Below are 7,011 nucleotides of genomic sequence, written 5' to 3' on the forward strand. Positions count from 1 at the left end.
GGAGGTGGTCCGCTTGCCTCCACCCCAGAGAGAAGGGTTACATCTCCTGGGTCTAGGTGCGACTTGCCCCTCTGAGGGCGGGGGTACCTGGACCTGGGATATAGAGTATGTTTGGGGAGTGCGACTGTCTGTGCAGTGTCTATTTGTGTCTGTCTACACGTTGGGTGAGTGCCGAGTATTTGGTGGTGCATATGGGGTGGGAATGCACGTCTGTGTCCTCGTGTGCCTGTTCGTCTGTGTCTATATGTCAGGTTGGGTCTTAGACTCAACCTCTCTGGGTCCATCTCAGGCCCTCTAAAGTACGGAGGCCTATCTCCCCTCACCACACTCCCTGCCGGTGGCTGATGCCCTCAGACGTTGGTGTGTTGGTGGTCCTTGTCGTCTGGGGCTGGGCGCTCATGTATGTACCGGCTCACTCCTGGTGGTCGATTGGCGGGGCCTGGCGCCTGTGGCCCGGCTGGGCTCCTTCCGGGGGGTGGGGTGCCCTCAGGCCTCTGGGCCTGAAGCTCGGTCCTCTCTGGCACAGCTGGCTGCCGGCAGAGCCCGCGGGCACGCCACTGCAACCCCCTCTGGCCTCTGCTCCGTAGCTGTGGGGTGACCTCTCCTTTGGGGCTCTACTCAGCTCTTCCCAGGAGGGTGGCACGGTCCCCCCCCCTTTGGTGGTCCTCCTCGGGTCCTTGTACTCTGGGGCCTCTGGATATCTGGGGCCTGGATCTCCTCCATACCTGCTTCATACCCTGGTGGACGGGGCTGTGGCCCCCCCACACTCCCTAGCAGATCGTTACATGGAGAAACCTTTGTAATACAAGCATGCTGATCCACACAGGTATGCACACAGGTGTACACACGGGTGTTCACAGACGCGGACTACAGCTTTCTTGGCTGCTGCCTCAAAGCACATTGTGCGCTGTCCATCTTACGTGCTGCACAATATCGTTTATTATTTAATATCTACTGATATCTACTGCTAGCTAGTTTATTGTGATGGTGCTGTTTTTTTTATTATGTTGCTCTTTGCTGTTTGCTTTCTCTTCTGTTTTTTTTTCTCCATACAGGTGACCCAGGTGTTTTGTTTTGGTTTTTTTTTCTTCCCCCCCTTCTCACCGTCTCTTCTCCCCTTTGGTTTTCTTTCTTTCTCTCCCTCTTTCTTTCATTCTTTCTCCCTGTCCTATCCCACAGTCATGTCTGTCCCGTTTGTAGCAACTGAAAATAAAATAAATTCATAATTATAATAAAGGTCAATCAAATGGACCAATATGGCAAGGCCATGATGATCCACTTGGTAAAATAAATCCGCTTGGCATCTTTCTTGGCCTTAAGACAACAATTCTGATGGCTATAGAGCCAAACGGGACACAAAAAAAAAAAAAATCTAAAACTTAAAATTGTCCGCAGCCTGCTGTTGTTACCACTGTCCTGTTTGAAAAGGAATGAGAGAAGCTGGTTATTTTGACATATGTGCATGTGCCGATATTAAACCCAGGAGCAACATTCAGGTAAAAGTGTAAGAACAAATGATCCGTCAATAAAGGATAATGTTGGATCAGTGTTTCAATATTTATTTATTTCGATATGGCAGCCTGGCTTCTGTCAGTCTGCCCCAGGGCAGCTGTGGCTACACCTGTAGCTGCCTCCACCAGTGTGTGAATGTGGGAGTGAATGAATAATGGTATTGTAAAGCGCTTTGGGTGCCTTGAAAAGTGCTATATAAATCCAATCCATTATTATTATTATTATTATTATTATTATTATTTTTATTATATCTTTTATTATATGTTCATGTGGTTTGGTTATTTGCCTTTTGGTTGAAAGTACACTGAGAGAGGACGTTTTTCATTAGTGATCTTAATAATATTTTTTTCAAATTAATGTAATTTTTTCATCTAATTGAATACAATCTATTTGTGTATGATTGTCAGTCCAAAGAGGGAACGTGAGGAGAAAGTACAAGGTCAGGAAGAACCAGGTAAGAAAACAGACAGGGAGCAGTGACAGGCAGAAACTGTTAAACTGCTTGAGAGAGTTGACCACCAAAAGTATTTGCCAACTTCAAGGTGAGGCGACACAGGTTAAAATGAAAGGAATAAATCTGCAGAGCCATAGTAGTATCTGCAGTAGAGATGTTTTCATACATTGTATCATATACAAAGTTGCCTCCATTTTTATAAAAAATAATTTTTTATCAATAACTTGTACATTTCAAGGACTCTACTTTTGGAGTCTATTTTGATGTATCTGTATTGTATTATACATAGAGATTAAAAGTGAATCTCTGTCCAAAAAATGCACCCAGTTTACTTCTTACTCACTATGAGCACCATTCATCATTTTCCCCCAGTAAAGTAATTAAGGTCAGGATATGTATTTATTTTTTATTCCAATCCATTCTTCGTTTGCAGCATTTAAATAACCTTTATCAGATTTGATGTTTTGTTACTGTCATGGTCCTGGGTCGGTGACCCAGCACTTTTAGTTTATTATCATTTTCCAGTTTATTATGATGATGATTATTATTGTTTGAGTTCTATGGGTTATATTCTGTCTGCCTCTGAGTCTGCGTCTGTGTCTCTGTCTGTCTATGGTGTCCCCCCGTCTGTTTGTGAGTCTGTTTAGTTCTGTGTCTTGTTTGGTTCCCCGTGTCTGAGTTTCCTGTTTTATTGTGAAGGTCTCTGTCTGATGTGAGTGTGTTCAGGTTACGTTTCCCCTGTCCCGTCAGCTCTGATTCCTCCCAGCCGTGTTGCCCTCCTGTCTCTCCTCCCCTGATTACTGGTGTGTATTTAAGCCCTGTGTGTTCTCCTGCCTGTTGCCGGTTTGCCTGCGTTACTCCGTGTCCCGTCCCTCGTCCGTGTCCCGCCCGTGTCCCGTCCCTCGTCCCGTCCCGTCCCCCGTCCGTGTCCCGTCCCTCGTCCGTGTCCCGCCCGTGTCCCGTCCCTCGTCCCGTCCCGTCCCTCGTCCGTGTCCCGTCCCTCGTCCGTGTCCCGTCCGTGTCTCTCTGCCTCTCACCCCATTCTGGTACCGTCTCAGGTTTGTCATTTAGCTTTCCCAGTTTAGGTCTTTAGTTTTGTCTTCCCTCTTGCCTGTTTTACCTTCTCACCACGGTGTAAATAAAACATCACCAGCATTATCATCTACTGCCTGCGTTTTGGGTCCTTTCTCCCTTCAATACCACACGGCTCGCCTCGGCAGCCGTGACAGTTACAGACTTTAAAAAAAGTGTTTTTCTTTTCTTTCACAAATGTGGGATTAAATTGTGTACAAAACAGTGATGTCATGTTTTGTGACGAGGACCCAGGCACAGAGAGACTTGATGAATTTAAGAATCTAATATTAATAAAGAAATTTGCAGACTTGCACAGAGATGGTAAAATTATGATGACTGATAACGGAGACGAAGACAGCAGACGACGAGGACAGGAAGGAACAGGGGTTTAAATGCACCAAAGTGACAGTCAGAGGGAACTCGGGACAACTGGAGGCATTTAAGGATGCAGGGACTGACAGAGACAGGGAAGAAGTCTCATTGTGACGAGTAAAGTTTATCTCTCCTGGCTGGGCAGCTCTCCTGGTGCTCAGCACCCCCAAAGCTCTGATCCTAGAATCGCCCCTGGTTAAAAGTACTAAAGTTAGAGTTCAGAGTTGAATATTAGATTATATAAAGCTTATTCAAAGTTTGAGTAGCAGAAATGTCAGCATGTAGCACAGAGCTACAGTTAAGAGTCTGAGTGAGTCTCACAGGTCTGAATGTGCATTAAAAGCTCTTTATAATAATTAGACATTACATTGGGGACGGCTGTAGCTCAGTACAGCGGGTCATCTACTGATCGGAAGGTTGGTGGTTCAATCCCTGGCTCCCCCTACTCTGCATGCCAAATATTCTTGGGCAAGATATTAACACCAAGTTTTCTCTGGTGTATCCATCGCAGTATGAATGTGTGTGAATGGTTGTTAGTAAGCACTTAAAGCATAGAAACAGTGCTTGTGTGAATGTGGCACGCTTTGAGTGCTCAAGGAGAGTAGGAAGGCGATACATAAGAATCAGTCCGATTATAATTGATTATTTTAACTTGTTTGATCTGCTGCTCACAACAATCAAGCACAAGCAGACATTTTGAATTTTCATAGTTTTACAGCTTTTCTTGCCGATACAAACCTCACTTATTCATACGACACAAAGTAATTCAGCAATAAACTTTTAGAGACAGAAAACCTTCTTTTTTCACTTTATGCTATAGAAACTTTAGTTTTTTAAGACTAAAGATGAGCTTTGAGAACTTCTCTGTCATTTTATTTCTGACAGGTTAAAGAGTCGTGCTGACAGATTTCTGTCATTGTCACTTTTTCTTCATCATGTAGAAAAACAGTTAAATATGTGACTCCTTCACAGTGACAGGAAGTTCCACTGGTCCGGCCCATTAAGGTCAAAGGGGGCTGTCTGTGGCCCCCCATGTAAAGTCAGTGTGACGCCCCTGGTGTGAATCATGAACTTCAGGAACTGTTAGCACTCTAGTATATAAGTATATAGCATAGCAAGCATGTCTAGTCACTGACAACACTACTAGCTGTTCCTTCATTAGCAGTTAGCATTAGCCATGCTAGCTTCCTGTTTCTGTGTTCAACAAGCTGCTTGTTCTGAGTTGACGAGAATAAGAAGACATTTAACATTCGATGTAGCCTCATTGTTGAGTATTAAGCACAGATTAAATAAAGACGTTTAAACTGAAGAATATCTGAGCAGATGGTGCAAACAGCTGCTGCTGAAGACGCTGCAGTCCACAGGTTTGAGGAACAGACAGTGACACACAGACAGGTCGGCTGCAGTAACACTTTAATACAGGACAGCATCAACAGTAAGTCCATCACATGGTCACAGAGTTATCACAGTACAGTCACAGGAACACGGCTACAACATGACAGCAGCTGCTGAGCCAGGCTCCCTGCATCATCCAGAGAAATAAAAGCAAACTATAAAGTGAGGCTGGAACCGACAGCACTGATGCTTTTCTCTGTCACATGTCAGTCTCTTTGGATTTCCCACTGCTGAGTTTAAAGACGTATGAAATGAGCCTCCACCCTCTGTTGCTCCCTGAGCTTAGCTCACGTCTGTCATGAGGCCAGTGCAGCAGCTGACTGCATGTTTGAGGCTGAAGGTGTTTTTCCTGTTAGTGATATTCAGTCACATTCCTGCTCTGTGTGTGCGTCTCTTTAACAGTGACATTCGTGTGCCTGCAGTGCTGATAAATCAGGATGTTTAAGGAGCTGAAGTCAGCAGAAACAGACGGAGCAGCTCAGTCTCACTGTTACATTCACTTTGTCACAATATTCAACTTTAAGGACACTTTCAGCAGACCTGAGGGAAATCCCAGAGATAACACTGTGTCAGGCTGCACACGAGCCGAAGGCAGCTTTTAAAAAGGCTTTTCTACATTAAAGAACGGACGATGACTTACACAGAGGGACATCATCATTAGACCTGCTCAGTGTGCAGGTTTGCTCACAAACAAGTCGACGCTTTGAAACTTTCACCTGCTTTTTTCTGGAGTTTTCTTTCTCTCTCCATTAAAACCAAACTGCCGTAAAATTAGAGACAGTTTATTTGCTAATATGTGACAGGAGTCATGTTCCTGTCTGTAATAGTCAGACTTGGAAAAATGATAAAGAAAAATAATAACAAGAGAAAACCGAGGCTGAGCTTCCATTCATGCAGGGATTACCATGGCAACAGAGTCATCTTCTTCAGACCACACTCATGTGTGGTCTGAAGAAGCTACACGGACTGTAAGTATAAACACTTCAGTTTGAAAATAGATTTGGTTTGGTTTGCATGTGTGTGTTGCAGAGAGCACAGTTTAAATGACTTACTGAGAACAAACACAGTGTTTCTTGAAAGCAGCAAAGCTTCACAGCAGAGGATTTGTAAAGTTAAACGTGTTAAAAGTGTTTAAGTCTGAGTGTTTCGTACGGCACTTGCTGTTTCACGGTGCATCACAGGATAATTGTCGTACAGTCACGATGCCACAGATAGAGACACAAAGCAAAGGAAACAAAGCTGCACTCGAGCTATGTTACAAAGAAATATCAGGCTCACTGCTGCTGAGTCAGGTTTCAAACTTGTCCTTAAACTTCATGTTTTCTCCGTGGTACAAGTACATACATAAAAATAAGGCTTCTGTTAAAAAGACTTAAGTTAGAGTTCAGTGTTGAATATTAGATTAAATTGAATTAATACAAAGTGTGTTTGCATTGCAGAAATGTGAGCATGTAGCACAGAGCTACAGCTCAGAGTCTGAGTCTAAACGAGTCTCACAGGCTGAATGTGCACTTGAAGCCATTTATAATTATAATTACTGTATGTGGCCCCCATGTAAAGTGAGTGTGACACCCCTGCTCTAAATCATGGACTACAGGAACCATTAACACTCTAGCATACCGTCAGTATATAGCATAGCAAGCATGCCCAGTCACTGACGACACACGCTAGCTGTTCCTGCATTAATACAGGGAGTGCAGAATTATTAGGCAAATGAGTATTTTGTCCACATCATCCTCTTCATGCATGTTGTCTTACTCCAAGCTGTATAGGCTCGAAAGCCTACTACCAATTAAGCATATTAGGTGATGTGCATCTCTGTAATGAGAAGGGGTGTGGTCTAATGACATCAACACCCTATATCAGGTGTGCATAATTATTAGGCAACGTCCTTTCCTTTGGCAAAATGGGTCAAAAGAAGGACTTGACAGGCTCAGAAAAGTCAAAAATAGTGAGATATCTTGCAGAGGGATGCAGCAGTCTCAAAATTGCAAAGCTTCTGAAGCGTGATCATCGAACAATCAAGCGTTTCATTCAAAATAGTCAACAGGGTCGCAAGAAGCGTGTGGAAAAACCAAGGCGCAAAATAACTGCCCATGAACGGAGAAAAGTCAAGCGTGCAGCTGCCAAGATGCCACTTGCCACCAGTTTGGCCATATTTCAGAGCTGCAACATCACTGGAGTGCCCAAAAGCACAAGGTGTG

Source organism: Aulonocara stuartgranti, assembly GCF_965226115.1.
Source record: "Aulonocara stuartgranti genome assembly, chromosome: 3".
Lineage (NCBI taxonomy): Eukaryota > Metazoa > Chordata > Actinopteri > Cichliformes > Cichlidae > Aulonocara > Aulonocara stuartgranti.